Source organism: Pteropus medius, unplaced genomic scaffold, assembly GCF_902729225.1.
Source record: "Pteropus medius unplaced genomic scaffold, Ma_sr-lr_union100, whole genome shotgun sequence".
Taxonomy (NCBI): Eukaryota; Metazoa; Chordata; class Mammalia; order Chiroptera; family Pteropodidae; genus Pteropus; species Pteropus medius.
The window spans coordinates 5,482,543-5,509,250 of NW_024348304.1; the positions used below are offsets into that span (position 1 = coordinate 5,482,543).

The 26,708-nt window shown below is 40.2% G+C and overlaps 1 protein-coding gene and 1 long non-coding RNA gene across 5 annotated transcripts in view; one reads left to right on the top strand and one right to left on the bottom strand.

The window, feature by feature from the left end:
* JADE1 (jade family PHD finger 1) overlaps positions 1 to 26,708 on the top strand; it is a 297,514-nt gene that overhangs the window by 156,773 nt on the left and 114,033 nt on the right. The gene's annotated exons all lie outside the window — the stretch shown is intronic.
* On the bottom strand, positions 9,087 to 17,112 carry LOC120616254 (uncharacterized). Of its 3 annotated transcripts, XR_005656552.1 has the most exons (7): positions 16,885 to 17,112; positions 16,490 to 16,619; positions 13,871 to 14,150; positions 12,812 to 13,350; positions 11,969 to 12,099; positions 10,198 to 10,363; positions 9,087 to 9,345 (listed from the first exon to the last, which is right to left on the bottom strand). It is a non-coding gene; the product is annotated as an uncharacterized LOC120616254 (long non-coding RNA). The 3 variants fall into 3 exon arrangements; XR_005656550.1 differs by having other exon boundaries at positions 16,490 to 17,112; XR_005656551.1 differs by having other exon boundaries at positions 13,871 to 14,216; positions 16,490 to 17,112.

Below are 26,708 nucleotides of genomic sequence, written 5' to 3' on the forward strand. Positions count from 1 at the left end.
TGAAATGTGGGACTCCAATTACAGAGCCAAAACCACAGGTCCCTAAAATGCCGTGGAAAGAAGCAGTGCGGATGTGAAAGCCCTAAGTAATGTGAAGCGATTGGTCTCGCTGGTGGGCATAATGAACTCCTCTGCGCACAGTGCCACACGATGCAGAGTTTATGGCACCTCCGAGACTCTTTGTTAAGAGCAGTGTTGAGTGGGGCTGATAACAGCTCTGCTCAAGGACAGCGATTGGTTTGACACGTTTGGGGGCGGTTCCCTACACCTCTGTGTCAGGACCAGCCTTCCTCCGCCCCCACCCCCACCCCAGGAATCTGGATGCTCAAGCCCTGGCTCTGTGTCCTTCATTCTTCCTTCACTCAAGCCCTATTTTCCGATAAACTCATTCATTCTGAAAAGTGTAGTGTGTGACTCTTCCAAGGGGAGTTGGTTTTAGTAGAAAATCAAGCCTCAGAACAAAGGTGCAACAAGATCCCAAATTTAACCCACTATACTTAGGAGCGTGAAAAGCCGAAAGATCACTTTTTTGTTGTTTTGTTTTTTGTATTTTCTATAGACAATCTAATCCTCGTTATCCAGGTTTGCCCACACTGGATGATATGGGGGAAAAAATCTTAAAATTGCCATTTAAAGCCATCTCTGTCTCTCCTAGTTTCAGATAGTCTTATTTTGAGCAAATATTCACTTATAATTTACCACCAGTATGAGTTTTCTGTTGCTGCTGTAAAAAAAAAAAGAACAAATATTTAGTAACTAAAACATGAACTTATTATCTTACAGTTCTAAAGTTCAGAAGTCCAAAATGTGTCTCATTGGGCTAAAATCAAGGTTTTGGTAGCACTGCGTTCCTTTCTAGAGGTTCTAGGAGAGAATCCCTTTCCTTGTACTTGTCAGCTTCTAGAAGCTTCCCACATTCCTTGTATCATGGCCCTTTTCTTCCATCTTCAAAACCAGCAACAGTGGGTGGAGTTCTCGCATCTCTTTCCTTTGCTCTGACTCTTTTCTATCTTTCTTCCACAGTTGAGGGCTCTTGTGACGACGCTGAGCCTGCCCAGAGAATCCAGGCTGATCTTCCTACTATAAAGTCAATTAGCAACCTTAATTCCATCTGCAATCCCAATTCTCATTCTTGAGGGGAGAAGTGAAGGTGGGCATTACAAGAGCAGAAGGAACATTTACAATTCATTCTGGAGGACAGACATTCCTATTTTGGAAGCCAAAGCTTCTGAAGGTTGGGAGAGAGAAAAAACAGTTTTATTCTATAAGTTCTTCCAACATTTGGGGGCTGTTTAAAGGGCACGAGTTCATGAGAGTTGGAAAGCATGGTATATAGAAAGTTTGGAAGGTGCGATCTCAAATACTAGCCTCTTTGTAATCAAGAGCAGTTTACAGTTTTGCTAATCCAGCCCTCCCCACTCTGCTGTATACTTGGTGAGAAGCTGAAAATTCATAAAAATAATTGGAAAAATTTTGTTAGCCATGGCCTTAGTTAAAAGGAAGCAAAATGCAAAAGGACATAGATTAATCATTAAGGAAGGAAAAAATGTAAGGAGTCAATATTTATTGTCTCCTGTGTGGCAGGAACCATACTGGGGGCTCCATGTATGGGAATTATCTGATGTACCCATTGCAGTGACTGCCTTATGGAGAGAAAGATGCTGAGGCTCAGGGCTAGGTCATGTAACTACTGTGGGACAGAGCTAGGACTAGAACCCAGGTCCTACATCAAAGTCTACTTTTTGAAAATAGGCCGCATTGCATTTAGAAACACTTATATCCAAAGCAGAATCCCAGGCAGCAGAGCTGGTATTTGAAGAGTATTAGGTCAAGTAGGAAAGTTGATTGAAAAGTTGGGAACTTAATAAAGCTCCAAGAGAATACTATATTCCATAAACTTACAGCTCAGTGCAGTGACCCCTGGATTAGAGAACGAGGTGATGAGCGCCTTTAGCCTGGGGTACGGGAATTTGGTCCTAAAATTAGACCTGATGGATGATGTACTAGACAAGATAGGACAAAGGGCCGAGGAACAACTGGTGTGTCCTACACAGAAACCGGTGTGTTGGCTCTCAATGAATGTTTTTTAGTGATGAGAACAGTGATGACAAGAATTATGCCATATTCAGGGAAGAATGGTAAAGCTAGAGGAGGATTGGGAGTTAAAGATACAGGCTTGCTAAGGAAGGACTCTTTATGTAGGCCATCTAAGCCCTGAAACTGCTGAACAAAGACCAAAGGCCACGCTGGTACTTGCTGAGTAAAGGAGCAAAGTGGTAATGACAGCATCTGGCCCCAGGGGAACGTGAACTAAAACCAGTGGCGGCCACAGAATGTTGACAGATGTAAAAAAAAAAATGAAATCACATCAATGCCTGCTTCCTAATTTGAACAAAGTGGCATTCTACTCTCCATTTTCTGGACAACGCTTCCTTTCTGTTCCTGAAAGTAATTGTCATGTTATATATAGTCTTAGGATCCATTATAATGCCAAATGAATATGCCTAAATTAATACCTCATCAATTTGTATCGTTAGAAAATGAGGTGTCACAAAGAAGTGAGTTTTCCAGTGAACTGAAGCTTAGACCTTTTAAACACCAAGCTTTTTGAAACTTTAGCTATTTTTATGGAAATTGTAATAAAATGGATTCTATTCTTCTTGGACTCGGAACAGACTATACTGAACATAGTGTAACGTATCCTTGAGGGCTCTGAGTCGTTGCTGTGAACGTCAGCTGTACTACTAGGCAGCAGTATGAGATGTCCTTGGGGTAGTAAAATATACGGGGTCCTGTTGCAATCTTTCCTGGACCTAGAGGCGGTGATTGTCCTCCCTGCCAGCCTGTGACCACTATGGTGGCTTCTGCTCTTAACCCGAGGTCCCACATATGTGCTGGTTTCTAGTCCTTCTGCTTTAACCAATAATGCGCCTGACATATCATCTGTAACCCTTGTGTGACTTGATAGCCGTTGTGAAATCACCCATCTTTTTAAAACAGCCACCATATTTCTACAGAAATCTGTATCACCAGGTTATGGTGTAAAGGCTTAGAAATGACCTATGCTTCTGCCATTAATAAATCACACAGACTTTGTGGCAAGGAATTTCCTTGATGTGTGGGCCTCTTTTACATTGGAGCTGACCTAACTAAATTCACAGCTATATTGTGGATGTTTATGATTTTGGGGGTCTGATCACCAGATAAAACATTACTATTGGTAGGCATCTGCAAGTTTTGTTGTTCTTCATTTTCTAAGATGATGTCGCCCAGCACTCTTGTCTCACACTATTACTTCAGAATTAATTTAGTCCAGACAATGAGTGCGAAAGGAAGGAATCTCATTGTATCAGGCAGCTTTGGCTGTGTAGCGAACCATCCAAAAGTATAGTGGCTTACGATGACAGACATTTCTTATCTCTCACCATTCTGTGGTTCAGGAGACAGTTTTTCTAGTCTGGGCAGGTTCTATGGAACTGGACTCACGCTCCATGTTCTCTCTCGTCCTCCAGCAGACAAGCCCAGCCTGTTCACATGGTGGCCGAGAGAAAGTGAACTATGCAGACACCTTTAAGCCTTTACTTGTGTCATGTCTCCTAACGTCCTAGAGGCCATAGCAAGTCACATGGCCAGATTCAGATTCCGGGGAAGAACAGACTCCATATCTTGATGGGGGGTGCTACAAAGTCACAGTACAAAGGAGCAGGCCGACAGGGAAGGACGGGTTCTGCGCCCCTTTTGCAATCTACCGCACTTATAAGATGTGCGGTGTGGCTCAGCATGTGCACCTCACGGCAACTCTAGCTCTGCCGCCCCTTGTGTATACTGAGCTAGTGCCCTTCTTCCCACTGCCTTCAGGTCTCTTGGAAGACGAGCTTTTTTCATCATCTCCGGTTCCTTCTCCTGGATTCACTTTTTGATTCTTGCCAGCCAGTTTCTACAGCAGCTACTCTAGTAATAAGGTTAACTAGCTTCTTCCCACCATCAGCGACATCTTCTCAGCCCCTCTCTTCCTCGAATGTTTTGTAGTTTTTTAACACAATTAACCTCCTTTTTTGAAAGTCACTTGCAGCTTCTATTAAAAGTGGCTTATAAGGACAGACATTTCTTATCTCTCACCATTCTGTGGCTCAGGAGACGGTATTTTCAGAAGAAAATATTCATTTTCTTCCTAGCTCATTGACTGCATGTTCTGTTTTCTTTTCAGAGCTCTGTTCCTTCTTCCATGATTAAATGTGGGGTTCTTCCCTCATCCACCTTCTTTTTCTTACATTTTCTCGGGAAACTCATTCACTACCACAGCTTCATTACAAACCTCTAGGTAGATGATTTCACAATTTATATCCCCAGTTCCTAAATTTATTCTTAAATTTGGCTCTATTTTTTCAAACGATCCGCTGAATATTTCCACCTGAATGTTTTATCTGTAGTTCCTCTGAATCTGTTTTGGCTGCAAACTAAGAAAATAGTGCTGGGAACTGTATTATCCCCTCGCAGCCTCCAGGTCATCCAATTTTAGATTTTCCTTCAAATAAAAGGGACTGGGGTGGTGGGGGAAGCCAGCGTGGGGCTAACTAATGTTTGCTGAATGCCTACTGTGTGCAGGACACTGCGGTCTCTCTTAATTGACAGAGGTGGACATCTTCCCGGATCTCTTTCAAATATTGGATAATGGGGGCTGCTCAGACGCAGATGTGGAATCTGCAGGGGTAGCATTGCAGGCACTCACTGATACCCAGTGAAGGTTGCAGCCACACCAAAGGAAATGAGATCTCTGTTTGCCGTGATAAATAAGAGGTATCTGACAGCCTTTCAAACGACTTTCAAAGAGTTTCTGTTAAAGGTATCTTAGGGTTTGCAAAAAAGAAACATTCTTCCCTAAGAAAGATCTGGTTTCTGGGGAAATAGATTATAAGATAAAATTGCAGTTGTCTTTTTTTCCCCCTGATAAAAGAGCTTAGAGACTTCTAGGGCCCAAACTAAGCTCCTGGTAACATTTCTTCTGTTCTGTGAGTAGATTTCAGTCAGTGAAAGTGAAATTTCTGGTCATCATAAGACGGGCATACTTCCAGTTAGTCCTCGTGCCAGACTCTCTGATGGAGCTCTTACTGCTAGGCCAGTAGCACAGTGTGTATGCTGTGGCCTCGCTGTTCTCAGGGGACTCTGATAAGCACAACTAATCAGGTCATCAGGCTTGACATGGAGCAGATACTGAAGCTAGCAAGAGAAGACACCGACGGCCCGAGAATAGTTTCTGAAACCGTGTTTCCCAGGATAACTTTTAAAAGTTGTAATTGTGTCTTTCCTTTAAAAAAATATAATTTCTGTTTATATTTTTGCTCAGTTTTATTTTCATAATGCATACAGAAGTTTCTCGATGCCCAAACAGCCCATGGTGCGATAGAACGCGGGCTGGCGAGTGACCAAAACACCATTCTCTGAGAAGCAGCCTACCTACCACGTTGCCATAGCGCGAATTATGTTAGGTCATCTCTCTTTTTCTTTTTATTGGATTAGATGAGAATTTGTGAGTGCTAAGTAATTTTTTTTTCTTCCTTTTGGCTTGTTTATATCACATTGTGTTTGGATGTGCCCTGTGCTGTCTGTCCATGTCTCCTACTGCCGTGTCTTTCTTACTGTCAGGGGCTACGAGGACCATCGTTGCTGAACTTAGCTGACTGTGTGAAGCCGGTGAGATTTTAGCTCACTCCTTGATAGCTGCACTGGCTCAGTCTCAGCTAAAGTCTTATTTTCATTAAAGGAGCAGACATGCTGAGGAAGAAGGTGCTATTTTTACACAGGGACTTTTTCTACTGAAACCACATGATAACACTATGCTGTTAAAATGATCCCAAGCATGCTGAGTTAGCTGAAAAAACAATACCCCTATTGCCAAAATCAAGGCCGTACCATTCTGAGCCTCTTCCAAGCCCTCCCAGCTCTTTCTCCTGGGTAGTCAAGAGGAGAAGACTGGGAGGGGAGCTGATGGGATGTAAAAGTTACAGGTGAAGCGGAGGTCGCTTATGGTTGGTTACCTATGAGAAATTGTTCAAATTCTTGGTTAAGGCCACCAGTCATTGATCTATGAAAAGTTTTATTATTCAGATATTTGCACATCACCGATATTTGTTGAGTATTGATTTTATTCTAGATATATTTTTAAAGTAAAACTAGCATAAAATAAACTAAAACTAACTTTAGAACATTATAAGAAGTTTAGGCAGAGGCCTTCCAACTCTAGTTTTTTTTAGCCACTATTTTTATAGATTATAATAATAAAATCTATAATTACGATGGAATATTATATGACAGGTGCTATACTAAGCATTTTACAAAAATTATTTCATTTAGTCCTCAGAATAATCTTGCAAAGTAGTTATTATCTCCATGTATAGAAGACAATGCTTCCTTTCCTTTTCTTCCTTCCTTTTCTGATGATAACTGTCACATTATAAGTTATACTCACTAGAAAGTGACTGTGCCAGGATTCAAGCTTAAGCGTAAATATCCAGCGTCGAAGGCTGTGCTCTTTTCCCAGGCTGTGCACCATCTCTGAGGACGGCACATAGAGTTAATAAGGAAATTGGCCCTTTCTCAGACAGTATTTTTGGTCTTCATTCTTCCTCTCCTATAGTAATAATAATAATAATAATAATAATAATAATAATAAAAATATTAGAAATGTTAATGAGAACAAATTATAGCACACCAAAAAATGGAAAAATAAAAATCTCTCTTCTTGGTAGTCTTCTATTGCTTCAATGTCAGACACCCTCAGATTCGGCTTCTCTTGTCTTCAAATTCTGGAAGATTCTCTCTTCAGCCACACCAGAGTTTGAATCAACTACTTGGCCACAGACAGGTTTATATTGAACAAAGAAAATCTTTGGGGAAGCTCCCGAATGGATAAAGATGTTAACATGTAGAACCCACATCTCTTCCTCCCTTTTGTCTGTAAAGCAGAATTCCTTTTGCGGCCGACATATTTCCCACGATCTTGTGCAGATTGGGGTTTTGGATAATGAGAGTTGCTCGACTGAGTGAGCCAGAGTTTATAGCCACAGAAGTGAATAGCTCTGGAATATGACAGAGGAAGAGAAGATGAGGCCAAAGTTAGCATGCCCTGGATTCAGAAGGAAACTGGGGGAGTTTGCAGAAAGAGGATCTGAAAGATTTGGGGAGTAGCTTCCACATATATGAGAAATGGAGAGAGAATTATGGAAAGGAAATTTGGAGACATTTACTGAGTATAATTGAAAATATGCAAACTCCAGAGTCACTACAGAAAAATATTAAGTGACGTTCAGTTATTTTTGGAGATTGGACTAAAGTTTCCTTGCTAAGACCAGGCCACAAGGTAAATGGACTTGACGTGGGTTATACTCTCATAGAACCATGAGATGTTGAAAAGTTTGCGAAGATACCAGCAAAAACCTGTGATAGATATGATGTGGGAGACAGGAGCTAGACTTAAGGAATTCTGGCTTTTCAGGAAGAAGGGAACTCTTCTTCCTAAAAGGACTGGATTGACCTATTGGATGCATATACACCGCCCCAAATCCTTGTGACAGCAGGAAGTAGAAAAGAGCGAGGGAAGGTGGGGGAAAGCCTTCTGCTTCCTAGAAGGACCTTCTCTCTGGGTCTTCTTTTTCTAACGAGGGAAGGGACCTTTATAACTGTCACTGACATTTACCCAGGACATACCTACCTGGGGTAAAAATAGAGGCATGATAACTTTAATAAAACAGTATTCCTCCAACCCCATTCCTCTGCACTCTGCAGAAAACCCATCCCTCTCAAATCCATTCTTAGATTAGCCAAGTGTCTTTAAGATGTTGTCTTCTAAGAGGTCTTAAAGAATGCCTCACAGTCTCCGTCATTTTACTCCTCTCCAACTCTGGCTCCCTAAGGTGGCATTTATTGCAGAAGTAACCAATGTATCAATGACTTTAGGAAAATTGATCTTCTTTGCACATTTGTTTAACAGACATTTAAACAGATTTCTCAGTCTGTCTTCACAGTTAATCAAATAACACTTTTGATTTATTTTAATTTCACTTAAAGTAACAGGTATACAAATGGGGAAAGTCTTAAGCATAAGATTGACTTTAGCAGAGATTTATAAAAATCTCCTTTTATAATAAATTCCAGAAATTGCAATAATTTTCAGATAATTGTTTCTTTGGGATGAATTCTAATGGCTTTCAAATGTCTCCACAATTAACATATTCCCCCACTAAAATATCTAATCCAGCAAAATTCATTATAAATGTATTTGTATTTGGTAGAAATTTCTAAAGCTTTTCTTCTTGGCGAACGAATGCTAGAGAAAATGGCTAATAGTAGTAAATACTGGCATTATTTGATCCATTACTTTAGAATGAGTGTCTGGTCTTTGGTGAAAATGAATGAGGCATTCATTACCTCAGTTTCTACTCTTTCAGTATCTCCTGGCAATATCAGAGTGGTGCCTTCGCTCATTTGGATAGTTTATATCTACCTAATAGTTTGAACATTCATCCATTGGTTATAGTCTAATTATATTTTACGTAAAACATTTCCAATAACTAATGAGTAAGTTTTAATAAAACCGCAACTTCAGAAAAAGGTGCTTATTTGGTTAACTACTAAATTATATCACTGACATCTTATTTTCTCGATTTTCAGTTTCAAAACAATTTAAAAAGAAGAACGGAATACTATTTTAAGGGTAGCATTTAAAGTCAATAAAATATTTCACATATGAACTAAAATCTGCACTTAAAAAACAAAAGTGCTACACAAATAAAAAGCGGTCACACAGGATGGAGGAATTGAAGTAACATAAGTCCTTCATCTTTAAAGTCATCGTGCTATCATTATTTATTACATCAAAATTTTAAATGCAGACATATGAAGTACCACAGGGGTCGGAGGACTCTTTTTTTTTGATGACTTACTATTAAAACAAACGTGTGTGGCTGCATCCATGTGCTTCGAGGGTTAATTGGGTAATTAGAAGTTCTCTGAATTCATTTCTATATGGAATACAATATATATATTTAAATAATAACAAAAATATGCTAATTTGATGCTTGCATGTCAGAAGTCACCAGTTAACTGCAGCAATACTTAAAATTTAAGCCAACGTAAAAATTTATTTTTTTCCCCAGGAATGGCGATTTTATCACTTACATTGTTTACAATTTCAGATAATGGTGATAATAAAAAGCAGATCAACTCTTAGTTGGTTTAATTATAGTTTTTAAATTCTCTCAACTCGGCTCCCCTTCCTCCCTGCCCTGGGGAGGCTGCTTCGTGGCCCTGGCCTTGATAAGCCACTGGTGGGGTGTGCCCGAAGGATTTCTGCAACAAGCAAACCGCAGAGAATTTTGAAATTAGCAACTATAATAAATATTTAAGTGCACGTAAAACTTTTTTTAAATTTGAGTTGATATAGTAATTCAGTGATGAAAAAAACAAAGAATATTATTTTCTGAAATTTTAAGATTTTAGTTATCAGCCAAGTTTTTGTGAGGAGAGTCATTTAAATATGTATTACAAATACCTTGTGTAGGATTCCAGCAAAAGCTGACTCTCTAAGCATCATTATCAGTGTAAATCGAAGGGGTTGGTCTAGCATTAACTTCAAGGCCCTTTCAGCTCCAACAATCTGCGATATCTATTATGTTTTTTGTGAATGAAGGAAGCTGCCCCCCCTCACCTCCCACAGTTCTCCTTATTACCCAACCCTCAGGAGTTTGCTTGGAGAGGAGATTAAATCCGCATGTCTTTCTGCATTTCTGTAATCTCCACACTGGAAAGATGTGAGGGCCTGAGCTAAATAATAAAGGGAAAAAGCCCTAAATACTAATGCTCTTTTCAGGTTTTTGTGAACTTAAGGGTGTCCACAGAGAGGTAGATTGCTCTGCAATGGACCCCATTTCTTATGCAATGGTAGGTCTCCAGAGGAAGGCTGAGGGCAAACAAAGGGAAATGACATTGCATAAAAATGTCAATTGAGAGCTATCTCCTTCCTGGGAAGAAGCAGCTCTGAAATTTTGTTGCAGATGGAAAAAATGGATTTTGACTCTATTGTTTCTGAAAATTAGTTTTTTTCCTTGGAAAAAAGTGTGTGTGTGTGTGTGTGTGTGTGTGTGTGTGACATCACTGGGCACCCGAGGGGATGTGGAAGTGTGTCTTCACCTCACCCCTCACCTGGAAGGAACACGGGGATGCTTGAGATCCGGAGCGCCAAAGCCCTCTCCCTCCAGCGCTGCCTGCCCAAGGCAGCACCGCGCTGCTCTGGACCGAGTAACTCACACGGTAGGAGGCGCACTGCGAGAGGCCGCCGGGCGGGACTGACCGGACAGGGAGCGCAATCCTGTAGTGAGACCAGATCCTGGTAAGACCTTCATGCTCCTCCTCCTCCTCCTCCTTGTTATATCTTTTTAAATTAAGACATATGCAAAAAAAAAGGCAGACTAGCTTGATGGACTTCCATGTTCCCATCACCCATTCACAACCTTTGCCTCATCTTACCCCATCCTCTCACCTCACACACACTTAGTTTTAAAGCAAATCTCAGGCACATAAGATTTCATGCTCAAGTAAAATGATGATGACTTTTTTTTTTTCACCTGACCACAGTACTCTCATCTTACCTTAAAAAATAATAATTCCTTAGACTGTCAGATATCCAGATAGTGTTAACAGTGTTCACATTTTAAACTATCCTTTTTTTTTCACATTTGTCTGAATCAGGGTTCAAATAACGTTTACACAATGTGAATGGCTGATCTTTCTTTTGAGTCTCTTTTTTATAGGCTACTTCCGATCATTTCTTCCTCATCGGGGTGGAGTTTTCTTAAAGGAAGGTAGAGTTTTACGTTTAGGAGTTATATATAAAAATAATATCTAATAATTATGGATGTATTAATAATAATAACTTGACACAATATGTACTTTGTATCTGTGCTGTGTGAAGTACTTTACACATTTTAACTCATTTAACCCTCACAACAGTTCTGGGTTATGTTGAAAGATAAATCAAGTCATATTGAAACTTTTAAGTTTATTTGAGCAAAACATCAGTTTGAGTCAGGTAGCACTAAACCAGAGATAGTTAGGGGTACCGCTAACAGAAGCTCCAGGGGGAGACTTTTGCAGAGAAAAGGCTGAAACAATGTAAGGAAATTATTGGTTGGCTATAGCTGAAGGCCTAGTTGGCTATTTGTGATTGGTTGTCCATAGGTTTCAATTTTGTAACCTCGAAGCATTTCCAGGCTTAGATTTTGGTTTGCTTCCACAGGCCACCTCGACTTTAGAGCCACCTCAGCTTAATGGCCTCCTTGTTTAATTTATTTAACAGTTAAAAACTAGTGTTTCCCACTTTTGCAGTAGAGGAACTAGGGCACAGAGAAGTTCAGTAACTTGCTATAGGACAATTTTTAAGTGATAGAATCAGGGTTTGAATTCAGTTCTTAATAACTCACTTCTTAACAGCTAGCATTCATCTAATACTTAGAAGGATCGGGCACTATTCTAAGTCAATAGGATCATCATCCCCAAATATATTTGTATTATAGAGGAGTAACCAGACAGAGGGTTCAAGCGCTTCCCTCCCCTGCTGCCATGATTTACATGGTACCAGAGCAGTGAAGAGGGGGGACCTACCCACTTAGGAGGGAGAGGAGATATGGTTCAGTCCTGGGACTGGTCTTTCTTTTATAGATGCCAAAAAAAAAAACCATGTGCTTCCTACGGAAAAAACAAACAAACAAACATTATTAATGACTGCTAGAAAGAATTAATACCCAGTGAATTGAGATCTCAGTTGTTAAAGGATAATTTTTCAAGAATAAAATCAAGACACTCATACAGATATGAATGAAAAAGTGCCAAAGATTTTACAAAACTCTTTCATTAGTGAGGAAACCAGTAAGATATTACAACCTAATAGATTAAAGGGAAAATCTGAAGAACAGACCTGTATACAGGCAGTCGGGAATGAGACGATGAAATCGCTGAACTTCGCAGGCCAGTAAAATGTGAGGCTAGAATCTTCTTTTCCACAAGGGAAAATCAAATGTATCCCTACAAAACAACTCATTTACACCCCTGTGGACAAGAATGATTTGCATTATTATCACTTTGTAAAACAGTTCTAAAGTAGCCCAGTCAAAGGCAGTGGAAGGCACAGACCCCAGTAAAATCACATAAGCCCCAGAGGTCCTCTAGCAACGCCTAGCTTTCCTCTGAAAAGATGCCCAGTAATCTTTACCCATTTCAAAGTCTTTCACAATTTTTCTGACAAATTCATAAATAAAGACTTATCAAACACAGCAACTAGGCGAAGTGATTTCTTGAATAGAACAGTCATGATGTTCAGAGAGAGTCGCTGTTAAGCAGTTACCACTCTCCTACCTTACCTCCCACTTTCCTTGAGTTAATTTGTTTCAGGGTGTAATCATGGAAGATTTGGTGCTGGAGTGATGTAGAAAACTAATATTGTATCCAGCAAAGTTTGACTTAAGAAAACTGAGTAATTATTTGTCATACCTCTGTTGACAGGTGGTTTACCCCTGACACTTTCAAACCATCTGCAAAAAGTTGATTTCTTATGCCCCTGTTGCCGCAACATAGTCTCAAAATCAGGCAAACTAAGGGTGGTTTCTCAGCATGCTTTATATTTTTTAAATTCACTGACATTTGCTATATCTGACAGTTTATCGGTGTAGACAGCTCGCTCTCTCTTCCTCCCTGTTTTAATGGCAGAGCCCATGATTGACCTGTAAGATGTGACCCTTGAAGTAAGTTTCCCATCACTGACCCCAGTATCTCGTCCTGGCTCCAGGCTCCAGACACGCTTGGGACAGTGTTGTAGCCTGCTGGCTCAAAGCTTCACTTGGGACAGTCAGTACCTGTTCCCTCGCAGGCTTTTGCATCTTCTTTTCATCTTTTCATACCAGGAGCCAGAAAATTTCAGGATTGCAGTGTTAGAGCCTCCAGAAGGTTCCCCTGGCTCAGGTGCAAGGGCTCATGCCCACCAGTAGCTGAATAGCAAAGTCCGTGCCCATAGGATTATTATCCAAACGGAAGTGAACATAAAGTATTGAAAATTCAAATAGCAGCGTAGGAGCAGCCTACTGGAAATAATTCTCCAGGGAAAGTGCATTGAGATACTATCCCTTTCACCAAATTGGAAAATATTAAAACAAAGTAAAATGCCCAGTGCCAACGAGGGTGTGGTTGATGAGTGTTTATAATAGTGAAGACATTTGGGAAATTAAGTGGCTTCGTGATCTTGAGCCTTAGGATTCTCTACCTCTTGATCCACCACGTCCTCTTCTGGGGATAATTCAAAATACACTGAAAAGTTAATGCATAAGAAGATATATTTCAGTATTATGCGCAGTAATAAAAAATTGAAAGCACCTTAAATTCAGCCACAAAGATTGAGAATAGTCATTTGTGCATATTTTGAAATAAGATGTGGATATTTAAATAATGATTATAAAGAGCTTAAAAAACACAAGAAAATTTATGATAATGGTATTTTTAAAATAGTTTTTACTGTGGGAAAATATCAAAAAGGTAAAAAGTAGAGAGACTAGCATGATGAATCCTCATCTACCCATCATCCTGCTTAATAATTATCAACAGTGAATTCGGCTTATCTACCCAATTTACTTTCCTACCCAGATCATTTGAACCCACCCTCAGACACTATCATTTCCTATGAAAATGTTTCAGCATGTATCTCTAAGAGATAATCATGCATCTAAAAAGCAAAACCATTTGCCACCTAAAAAATTAATAATATGCCCATCATAAAATAGAGTATTTGAAAATACCAACGATATTCCAAACAAATTCTCCCAAGTGTTACCTTTCTTTCATCCGTTCCTTTGATCCTGTACAACTCAGTCAGCAGTCCGAGTTCACAAAGTTATCAGCTTCCAAACCAGAAAAATAAGTCTTGCCAATCCTGCCTCAGTATCCTGGTGCAGTTTGAAAGGTGTCTGAGGGCTGTCAACTCAGAAGCCTGTATTCTGAGTCCATTCTTTGGTGTATCGATAGTTAGAGGAGTACCCAGGGCAGTCTTTTCCCCAGTGCACTAAGACTTTTTGTTGAAGATCCGATCTCTGGCTTATAACGGATAGCAGAGCCTTCAGGCAAGCGTGAGAGAAAAGCAGAATGGGTCCTTAAGACTGTGACTAACTGATTACAGTGACCTGCAGTGTCAGGAGGGAGCAGAACAAAGTCGTCTAATGCATGCATGTTTCATAAGGGTTTGATCAGTGTTTTTCCTGAGGCTAAGAACAAGTCGTGGACATCAAGGACAGTGCCAGACCTTAAGGACCTCCCTGTAAAATGTACAGTTTCTGAACTATTTATATGAATAACATTTTTCCTCTACAGACTTGACTTAGGGAAGGCTGAGCATCTATTCTGATTAGACAGCACTCCTCATGCTACTCTTAGAATAGTATCGTGCTTATTAAAAAGTATTGGGTTACCCAACAAACTTAATTATTTCTAACGTTCCCTTTTTTCTAATAAGGTGTAAGAACAAATCTTTGTGATTTTTCATTAGTTCTTTTGGAATTTCCAAGGTAGTTTTAGGTGTAAAGACAATCTAAGAATTTTATTTTTTTTCTGAATTTAAGGTCTGCTTTCAGGAAGGCAAAAGCAACCAACATATTTGATAGAGGAGATAAACTCTATGATTAAGATAGGATTATGGTGCTTGAGAAAAAACTTTATTTACCTATTAAAACAATAATGCAATATTTAAAAAAAGACACAGAAGTAGGTAAAACAACCTTAAGGAATCTTAGCTCTCTCAGATGTGAGAAGACTATTCTTAAGAAAATCAGACATGATAAAATCAATAACACAAAGTACAGAAAATTATTCTGGTAATTACATATACACCCCTGCTATCTGGACACAAAAGGTAAATAATAGTTGCTTATTACCCTTTGCTCAGAGCTCTAAGTCCAGTTTATCATTCTAGTAGAGAGCAAGCCAAATTCTCTTTTTGCATTAGTTCAATATTTGGCAATAAAGAATTCCAAGTTCCTTTTAAAAAATTTTTTGAATAAGCCCATCAAAACTGAAGGAACTTTGCCAAAATTTTAACATATCGTATTGCTTCTTTTCAGACAACCACGACTTCAGTAAACGGTCTACAATTTTCGGTATCTGTTCAACTTTTGCCTTTCCCTATCATGTCCCATGATCCAGAACAGACATTTTCCTTTAGAACAAAACTACTCACTTTTTCTTTGAAAAAACAAAACAAATTCCTTTCCTTTGCAAACATTGTTGTTCTCTATATTATTGCTTACACCATTCACTGTCGTTCCTAATATGGTGTTGAGAGAATCAACAAAATAACTTTCTTTCCATTTTCTAAGTTCTTCCTGCTGGCCTACTAAATTAATATCAGTCAAATTAATAAGAGAAGTAGGCAGGAGTCTGGGATTTCTAAGGGAAAAGTAGGCAATTTACAGGTAAATGAGAAAGAGCAAACATGTGGCAAACAAATTTTTTCTGGGCCACCCAGAAACAATGGGACACAGAGGGAAGTTCAGCAAACAGGCCTCCTAGATCTCTCCCTGTCTGCCACATTTGGTTTATATTATGATGCTAAGGTGATGCTCCCTTCCTTTAAGCAAGTTTTTCTGAATTCATTCAGGCAGGTAAAGGGGGAGGGTCAAAGGTTCTTTCTGAGTCTTTTGTTTCTTAATCACCAGCTTAAAATCAATATCCCAAAGGGCATATTTTGCATGGGAAAACTTTGGTTCCCTCAATGGCCATAATTACCCATTTAACTGTAACTTTTACATAAAGGAAACTCTGCTTCACAAAGAAAACCGGGATGTGAGTAATTTTTCATAATCCTTCATATTATTAAGTAGTAATGTTAACTTATTTCATCAATAAACTCCTATAGGAAGTTGTGGAAACTCAGAAAACTAATTTAGACCTTCTAAAATAGAAAATGTACAAATATATTATGCTTACTACTAAAATCGTGGAAAAAAGATAAAGATTTTTTTCCTTAAACCAAATTATTAACTAGTCTGATTTATCCTAAGATTCACCTTGTGTGAATTTAGATTATTATGTATCACATATTATGCATACATACTTAGATTACCATATAAAGTGCTTCTGAGTTTGCACTTTCTAAAAGAATTTTTTTATCAAAGACCAAAACATTTAGAGTATTAAAAATTTAATTTTTTAATTCTCAGGAATTCTGGAAATATTAGATTTATGTAAGCATAGTATAAGTATAAATAATTGACTTTATAAGTCAATTGGAAGAGAATTTCTTTAAAAGAACTTTTAATTTATTAATATCCTCCAGAGGTAAGAAAATATTTCACATACATAATGAGAGATAAAAGCTTTTCTCAACTGCAGAGAAATGCCTGGCTTTAGCTCTATAACCTCAGCCGCAGGTCACAAGTAAAAACAGAAACAAAAAACTCACCAGTCCAGTTCTCGAAGGGCTGTTTTCCTTTCCAGTCAACATGAAATATTTTCTTAATTAATTTGAGCTCACAAGTAGACAAATAGATAAACAAAAAGACTGACAAATTGGATTGGCTGTCATTTCTCACCTGGTAGAAAATAAATCCTTATCCACTTAACAGAGATAAACAGAGATCATAAAACCAAATTCCCCATAATAATTAGCCAAGTGCACTCACACACTCACGTACCCACACACACAGTCATCTTTTAACCATGGAGTCGAACCCTGCCTAGCCATCCTGGGTCTGGCTCTAGAACAGAACACCGCCCAAACTAAAAGTTTTAGAAGGACGCTCTCTAGATTATGCAATTTAGATGGATCTGGTGGTTAGAAACAATACATGGACTTACTAGTGCCTGGACCCAGTTGTGAAGAGACACATTGGTTCGGATATGCCAGCTGTCTCCAAAATAAGCCCTAATGTGTAGCATTTGCCTATTTCTGTGGTGTAAATATCTCCATAATTGTTCCCAGTCTACCGACACATGCTACAAAGGCAGAATTGGGAAAAAAAAAGATGCCTGTGTTGGTTCTCCCAAACCAGTATGATCTGTTCCAGGACACAACTGTACTTGAACTCTAAGTTAATCGAAACAGACAGACTAGTAGACTTGGCCAAGAACAGAAACAAAAACAGAAACACAAAATCAGAAAAAAAAGAAAGAAAACCTTTAGAAACGCAGGGTTAGTCATTTCAGATTCACTCTGGGAGACAAAAAAAAACCATGCCTGGGTTTAATCAGACTGCGAGGCAAACTTCTTAGGCCTTGCAGGTTAGTGGCACCAGCAGGTGAATTCATTTGAATGTGTCATTGGATCTCCCAAAGTGGCCCCAGTACTCAGTCCTCCACAAGACGGCTTGCTGTATTTGTGAACAAGTCTCATAGCTAGGAAGCTTTTATTTACACTCATACAAGAATCTGTTTCCCTATAATATAACTAGAGGGCTTAGTTGTACCTTTAGGAAGTGCACAAAATATATCTAATCCTTCTTTTATTCAATAAACTTTCAATACCGAGTACAGTTGTCTTTGGATTTTAGAGCTATTCCAACTCATTTATTTTACAAATAAAGAAACTGAGACCTAGAAAGGTTAATAACGTTCCTCAATTCATACAGCACTGTGATTTGTCACATTTGATAGAATCAAAAATGAAACTTAAAAAAACTGTCACAACATATCCCTCTTGACTCTTTGTTCCTTAGTTCTATTAATACCTCACCTAACATGTTCTCGAGACCTCTCATCATCTCAGCTGCCCTCTTCTTGTAGGTTTCTGGTTAGACAGTGTCACTCTAAAAGAATCTAATCAAATGCCACCGATGTCAACTGTTTAGTGCCAAGAACAATTATGTGTTCTGAAGTCAGGGTTTATTAATATTTTATTAACCATTTGGATAACCACTTCACTTTTTAACTTATGTCTTTGTCAAATGTCATTTTCAAAAGTGAAAAACATGACTTTCATAGAAATACGTGAACTAGAATGAACACACATCAAAAATTTATTCAACTCATTAATCAGTGAAGGAAACTGATAATAAAACTGTTTTAAAAATAGTTGAGGAACTGAGACTTGAGCATAAAGAACTACACATTTTATTAGCAGAAAAATGGTTTCTCTCCACTTTTGCCAGATGCATGTTTAACTGCTTTTGAAGAAATGCAGATTTGCATTGTTGCCAAATTATGAGCCACATGCCTCTTTCTAGCTCTGCTGATTGGTTCCAGTTCTAACATCTGGAGCCATGCAAAATAAGTTTAATCCAGTTTCCACATGACTGACCTTCACATACTTGGGAACAGTTACCCCATCCTCCTGCAGTCTTCTCTCCTTCGGGTTAAATAAGCGTGCCCCTCACTGGGAATGGCTTTAAGATGTGTCATTTTTGTGATCACCTTCCTGTGGACACTTTGTAGTTTGCCAGCGTGTCCGACTCCCAGTATGGAACACAACAGAACAAATAGATGACACCACATTTATATCAGGCAGTCATCTTGCTCAACCTGTTTTGCCAACTCTGTGTGAACTAACAAGGTGAGTTAAAGGAAAATAAACAACCCGCGTCCCTTTAATGGAGTGGATTAGTGTCTTAAACTTTCTGGAGCAATTTAGAGTTTTTACTGAGCTCGCGGGCACCCAGTCAGAGTCCTGCCAAGAGATGGAAACTGAGCCAATTACTTTAAGAGGGAAGATGCAATATAAAGTGTGACAGGGTAGTGAGTTGCTTACTGGGTAACTGAGAGGGTAAAGAGAAATACTAAAGCATCACAGAGCAGCACCTCTAGGAGGGTGCGACTCTCTCAGCCTGTCTCAGGTTCATACTAAGTCAGGATCGGTCCTGTGAGGATTAGTTAGGGGAAATGCCTGTGCGAAAGAAAACCCAGAGGCCAGGCAGGTTGAGAGAGCTGTCCCACCGAGATGCAGGGTAGCCTGGGTGAGAGAGAAAGGGGGCACGTTTTCTAAGGAAGTTTCCATAAAACAGCTCATGACAGCTCATGAGGCGAACTTTCAGGCTGGAGGAGCCCCAGGTCTCCCAGGTATTTGCTCCAGTGTCTGGCATGCTCAGACATCATGGGGCACTGGAGTAAAAAGAGACTTTTTTCCTTCTCCCTTCTAGGGTCTTGGCTGGGTCTCTGTAACAAAAGGCAGACAAATAAGAAAACATACAATTTATGTAGTGTAAGCTTTGCATGACACAGAACCTTCATAAGGGAACGATGACCTGAAAAAGGGGTTAAACTTGAACACTTTCATGCTAGGCTTGATGAAGAGTGGAACGTTGTGGAAAATGTGACCGGACAAAGGGTGTAAGGTATGGGTAGTAAATGGGGAGGCGGGGGGAGGGCGGATAGCACGGCTTGTTCATTCGGATTCCTCCTGGAGAAGAGGACACACCTTTCTTCCAGGTGGGGAAGGGTGGAGGGCGGGCAGCTTCTTGCTCTGGGGAGACAGCCACAAGGTCCGTCCAACACCTGCTGTTTCTCAGATTCCTTCACCTTACGACAGTCAGTATGCCAAAGTGCCACATTTGGGGTAGCACGTCCCAAACCCCATCACCATCCAGCCATGAAATCTGTAAATCTGGGGTCATGGTGAAGTCACATGGGGCTGACAGTCATTTCTCAGCATTTCATTGAGTGGGTGTGATCTCTAGTAATCTTCTACATCCATGCCAGTTACTGAATTTTTCCTTTTAATTCCAAACCCAATCTTTGATATTCTGCTCTGCATTTCCGCTTTGTCAGCGGCTCCCTGTTAGGCTCTGCCAATAGTGGGTGCTGAGGGAGACCTCAAGGCTGGAGGAAGGAGAAGCGACTCGCTTCTTCCTGTTCGTTCTCTCTTCGCTTCCCCTTGGCTGCCTGTCTGCCTGTGGTCCTGTCCAGCAACACTCTTCCATCCCTGAAGCAGCAGTCCCTTCGTGGCAGCAGCTGAGTGTACTTTGCGATTCTCCAGCAACTGTGGAAGCAGCTTCATGCCCTCCTTGACACGAGCAGCAGCTGGTGGGGACCCTTTCCTTAGATATCTGAGTTTAGCTTCTCAGGATCCTCTTCCAAGTTTTGACATTTTAGTACTGCCAACCTCTTTACCTTTCTTCTAAGCCCAAGAGTGTGTGGCAGCCATGAGAATGCCCTTCACAGATCTTCAGCTATAGGGAGCATGATTAGGGTTGCTAAGTTTCACAAATAAAATACAGGATGGATGCTAGTTAAATTTGAACAACAAATAACCTTTTTTAATATAACTATTCTGTGCACTATTTTGGGACATACTTATACAAAATTTTGTCGATCATTTACTTGAAATTCAAATTTAACTGGATGTCCTATATTTTTACTCCTCTACATTATTTTACAGAAAAATGCTAATCGCCAACGCCCAGGCATCATTTCAGGTGGATTACATTAACAAACAACATGATTAGAGATGGGTTTGCCTTTGTTTTCTGAAATTCTATTCTTGTAAAAACAAATGAGTTAGGACCTCCAAGCCCATGATGAAGATTGGCAGAGGGCTAGGGAAGAATACAGTCTTGTGTTATGTAGAAAATAACGATAAACTTAAAAGACTCCAGTGAACCTCTTTGCCGAGGAAGACAGATATCACTGACCTTAGGTTGCCAATGCACTTGAATCTCTTAGGAAATGGAAGTTCTTATTAGGTATCGCAGGGCAGAACATTAGGGAAGAAGATATGCCATGCTTGTCTGTACCTACAGGCGATCAAACATTCTCTGAGGCACGGTCTTATTGTGAGCCCTGCATATAACCACATCTGGGGCAGGGGAGCTGACGACCTCAATCCAGATGTAATGAGTAATCTTTGAAAGTTTTCAGGTGAAGAGGTGATATAGTCAGATCCATGTCTTAGAAGAGAATCTTGCCAGAGGGCAAATGATAAGGATTTATCAGTAGTTCACGTGAGAAGTAATGGTCCCCAAACTAAACCAGTACCTTGGAGCTAACACCAATCCAAAACTGAAGCGTTTTCTCCAAGACGGAAATGGATTTCAAAGGAGTTAACAGGTGTGAAGTACTTCATGAGTAAGAAGGGAATTGCGCCCTGTTTCCCTTTTCTTGACCCTTTCTGGCATTCCTGCTCCATTCACATCCACCTATTCACATGCAAAGAATGCATATCAACCTTTCAAATGTGAGCAGATGGAAAGAAAAGTAGAGATTTGGAGCATTTTGGGTGGGATTTTTGTGATCCAAATGAATGAGAATAAAATGTAAATAGCTGGGGAAAAAAGAATTCTCCGATTGTACAATAATTGTTATTTTCATTTCAAGGGTTTCAAGAATAGAACAATATCCTCTGCTGATTGTTTCTTATATTAGTTATCTATTATTGTATAACAAATTTTCCCCAAACTTAGTTGCTTAAACAACAATAAACGCTCATTATCTCTGGCAGGATGCGGGTCAGGAATTCTGGAGCAGCTTAGTTGGGTGGTACTGGTTGAGGTCCCTCCTGAGGCTAGAGCCAAGGTATTAGCTGAGGCTGCAGCCTGGGAAGGCTTGGGGCTGGAGGATGCCCTTCAAGATGGCTCACACGTGCGATTTGGTTGTGGGGCAAGGGACCAGGTCTTCTGCATACAGACCTCTCCCAACACCGCTCTAATATCCTCCTGACATGGCAGCTGGCTCTCCCCCAGCAAGTGATTGGCGGGAGTGAGAGCCTGGCCTTGGACGCGTACTCTCTTGTCAGAAGCAGTTTACTAAGTCCAGCCCCCATTCAGGGGTAGGGAAGTTAGTTTCCAGCTTTTGAAAGGTGTGTTACAGATTTCGTGAGCATATTTTAAAAACACCACACTTCTTTAACTCAAAACAGGTTTTGGTATTTTGTGCTCCAAATAAAATTCCCAACTTATTAAACAGCTTCACAAAAGCAAGAGACCTGGGTTTTGAGATGCTCTGGGGTGTCTGTTTGCACGAAGCTAAGTGTTGCATAGTCATAGATGAGAAAAGTGAAATCCAAAGAGGAAACATAATCCTAAAAGTCCAAACCACAGTAGTTTCATTTCAGTTATTTTCCTTGAATTTCCATAGAAGGGACGATTTTTGAAATTCAAGCTTCCGTGGCGAGGAAGGAAAAGTGCTAACTGGTTCCTACGAATATAAGCTGAAAGTGACAGAATTATGATAATTGAATACTTGATAGGAATCAGGAAGAAAGTCGCTACCTGGAAAACTGAAACATCGTAACAGCCAAACAAGAAACATTTCTGCGTTTATGTCTGAGTCCATCTGAGTCACCATAACAGAATACCATAGACCGGGTGGCTTATAAACAACGTTTATTTCTCACAGTTTTGGAGGCTGGGAAATCTAAGATCAAGACATCGGCAGATTTTGTTTCTGGTGAGACCCTGCTTCCTAGACAGCTGTCTTTTCTCTGTACAGGGTGAAGGATCCCCTGGGGTCTCTCTTAGAAGTGCACTAATCTCATTCCTGAGGCTCTGCCCTCGTGACCTGATCACCTCCCAAAGGCTCCACCTCCTAATACTATCATGTAGGATTTCAACATATGAATTTGGGGGACATAAACATTCAGTCCACTGCAATTTAGCCAAGCGGGAAAAAAAGACTCTTCAAGATTTTGAGAATGCCGTCTGGGAGAAGACTCGAAGATCAGTACGCTGATGGCTTCGGGTGCTTTTCATCTTCACTGACGTGGCAGCTAAACTTGGAGCCCTGACTTGTTTTGCTACTGTTAGTGCTCTCCCTTTTGGAACTTCTGCAACTGTAACTATTAGACCTAAAAGATAAATAACCCCTGTCTTCTGCCTCTTGGTTTGATTTTTTGACTTGTCAGAATTTCTTTGCATCTCCAGGAAAAAAAAAAAAATTCCCAGGAAGGAAGGCAAGTCTGGCTAAAAAGCAAAATAGTACTTTGCCCAGAGCAACGATATTAACAAGGACTCGCTCAAGCTGGTATCACCCCTGTCCCTTGGGGGGGTGGGGGAGCGCGGGGCAGGACAAAATCCGTGGCTGTTGCTCTCACAAGAGAAAAGAGAAATTGTGCCCTGTGATTATGGGGGTGGAGATTGGAGCCTTTGGGACCTTCAAAGGGAGAAGGAAATGAATTCACACAGACTGAAAGGCAATCGAGATCATCCAGCATTGGCAGAGAACTAAATGCTTGCTTGAAATCATGGGGCTTGACGGCAAAGGCATTATGGTGTTTATTGTAAATTTATAGGAAAGGCAAGCATTGGGAAAACCGAATTCTAAGAGTGGAAGATCTTATGAGTATTAGGGGATCCCAGAGGCATCTTCCTCCATTTGGCCTCTGTACTTGAGCTTGTTCTAGAAGAATAAGGATAGTATTGATCCAAGTCAAATTAATCTTCCCAAACCAGACTGATTTTTAACTTTACAGCATCTGTTGGTGGTAGCAGTGTGATTCCCTCCTATGCTAATTAATAGCTCATAAAGAGCTCTGTATACAGCAGAGGCAAGCAATAACTTCAACAGTCCTGCCTAGTCATGAGTTTTTGGCAGTTTCCACTATGAAGAAATTAAGGTTTCACCCTGATCTAAAGCAGTGTTCTACTTGTCCCCAAGCCCACAGGGATCAGCCTTCTCACTTCCAAGAAGTTCAGTTCTCTCCATTTCCCTCATGCCCCTGTCCCTGCAGCCACATTTTGTTGGGATGCTCAAGGGAAAGGTTAAAGCCTGGTCCTCTGTGAGCCAGTTGCTTTTACCTCCGCGAACCTCAGCCGAGGGAGGCTTTCCTCTGTCAGTTCCCATCACACTGGAAGGGAAGTTTGACCATCTCTCAAAAGAGAGAAATCCAGTGTGGAAAGAAGAGAGAATTCAAGGACAATGGCAAGAAGAAACGTTAGCTTTCAGAGTAATTTTCAGAGTGAGACGCAATGACCACAAAAATCAACAATCTTGCCTTATACGCCCAGATTTACTGCTTAATTATGTATGACCTTGTGACAGTCATTTTATTTTCTGGGTCTTAATTCCCTGTCTCTTGAGTGAGAAACTTGGACAAATCACTCTAAGGTATGCTGTAATTCCGAAATGCCATTATTATGTATATCAACGTGCCTCAAAAATTATCATCCATGTGATATTTGCCACTCTCCTTAAGGCCTGACAAATGATGTTCTATGCCTGGGCACGACCCCTTCTAAACTCAGCCTGAAAACCGTTCCAAAAGCCAGCAATAAGGAGGCAGGCGCATTGTGGTTGGTTGTCTAGCTTGAGAAAATGAACACTTTCCCCTCCTAGACCTACCGTTTCTTCCCCTCTCTACTCCCTCAACACTCCCCACCCCCACCCCAGATTTCTAATACTCACCAGAGCTTGAAGGCAAAGAGAATCACCACCTCCTTCTGAGCCACCCCAGGTAGCATCACCTGCAGGCTCTGCCTACTACAATGTGGGGTAGCAAAACATCTCACATTTGAAAAGTAAGAATCATCTGGAGGGAGAGGTAGAGATTGTTTTTAGACTTACTTAGTCCCTTTTGCTTCTCAAAATAAACATCTTTGTGCTCAGTTAAAAGCTTTCCAAGATGTTCACAAGAGAAGGGAAAATTCTTGCCAAAAACTTAAGCCCAGCCAGACAGGGATACTAAAATTTTTTTCTGCCTGTGGAAACACGTGGCCAGGCAGGACTCTGGTATAAAAACAGGAACCTGTGCTTAAACGGTGGCAGTGCAGAGCCGGTGGGGAGCGGGCGGCAGAGGCCGTGTTCAGGGTGCCCAGGCACAGTGCACAGCATCCATTCAGTTTCCAGTTTCGATTCACAGCCCTCTCTCGTCTATTTACAGAACTTACAACTCGGCAAACCTTGGTCCTTATGGTCCGGGGGGTAAAGAGAAACTCTTCCCTCACTCTTCCCACAGTTGTAGTTCTGCTTCCAATTCTTAGTGGTTGCAAAATGCTTCAGAGGACCTAGGCCCAAGAGCTCCGTCTGCGATTTCAGTGCTGTGACCTTGGGCAAGACGCCTAGCCATCTCTGAGCGGCAACTCTCGCGTCCATAAAATGGTGAAAATAATGCCTGTTTTACCTTCCTTACAAGAAAGTTGTGAAGATCAAATAAAATAACACAAATGACGAGACTTCGTACATTAAAAGGTGCCGTGTAAACACAGCCATTTTTAATTATCAGGTGTCTCCTCCTCTTTCCTCATGCCTTTACCTCATCTGTTTCTGTGTCCGTTAAGCATCTTCATGTTTTTCTTTTCTTAGCTTTTTCTTGCTCATCTGGGCAAATGGCCCTGTTCTCAGGGCAATAGATTATTTACCTGCACGAATGGTTCCTTACTGAACAACTGTCGACTTATCAAGACTTGCTTTAAGACCCTCTCATAGCTGTGTCCATCAGTCCCGAACTACTATGTCATAAACTTTTCTCAGTCTTAACTTGATCTTCTCTTTAGAAGACTCACACCCAAACACTGTACATTTCTACCTCTGACCTCCCCTCTGAGATATTATAAGATTCTGTTGAGATGATACTCTCCCTTATTGTTGGAGGTTTAACAAACTGAGCTATTCTTGATCAACAGATTATTCTTCTGGCTTCTTGGGCAGTTTGTAGTTGGCAGTTTTGTGCATCAATCAGCAAAGTAAGAGAAACAAAGGGAAACCAGTAATTTTTTTTAATCTAACATCTGCTATTTCTTTAAAAAAGATCTCTATAGTCATGTAAAAACCCAGAATGTTGTTGGAATTCCTTATTCTTATTATATGACTTGGAATGCTTCTTATCTTGAATTACATATGAGGTAGTACACTGTGTTTTACGTCTTGGAGTTTCTGGAGGGTTCCATTCAGTCTTGGGTACCTCCAGAGATGGTTTTGTCACTCTCTTTTCTATCGTATTTCTATTTTACATTGGAAAGTGATTAGATAAAGTTGTGTCCATGCTAAAGTAATTGGTTAATATTTGAGGAATTTAGCTGCAAATCTTGAGAGGGGCTATATCAGAGCTACTTTAGTGTTCCCACGAAGCAAAATGGCTTGTCATCTGGCCCTTTTACCCAGTTTGAAACCTGAAAGTTGATCAAAAATGTCACACACGGAAATAAGCATTTGAGGCACTTGTTTAAATTTATGAAATAGCAGTCATTTTAGAGAGCGGGTATTGGCGAGTCAGAAGCCAATCTTACAATTCAGTTTGATCACTGCCAAAACTGGCCTATTCTGAGTTTATAAAGTGAGAAAGTCGAAGCTAACGTACCAATCATGCTAGTTATCACGATCCATGATGCCAAGGATCCTGATATTATGATACAATGACCTATATATTTTCTAAAACATTTTAGGCTTCAAAAGAAAATATTTAAATTCATTATCTGTCTTTTGTTGACTTCAAAAGACTTATAATCCTCTAAGTATGTATCCCAAGGTAAATTAGATCTTAATGTTTTCCCTCATGATGCTTTTTATTTTAGATTTATTTCAGAAAATACAAAGGTTGTAATATTTTAAATTAGAGTATTTTGCATGCAGAAATTCCACAAAGCTTTGTTTACCAAGCAGGCGAGCTAAGAAGACTAACATTTCTTGAGTAGTTGTATGCCTAGCAGAGACCGAGATGCTTTCAAAGACATGTTGATTTTGATAAAAACCATGTTTGGTGGGTAATAATTTCCTTATTTTAAAACTGGCGAGCCAAAGCTCGGAATTTAAGTAGTGTATTA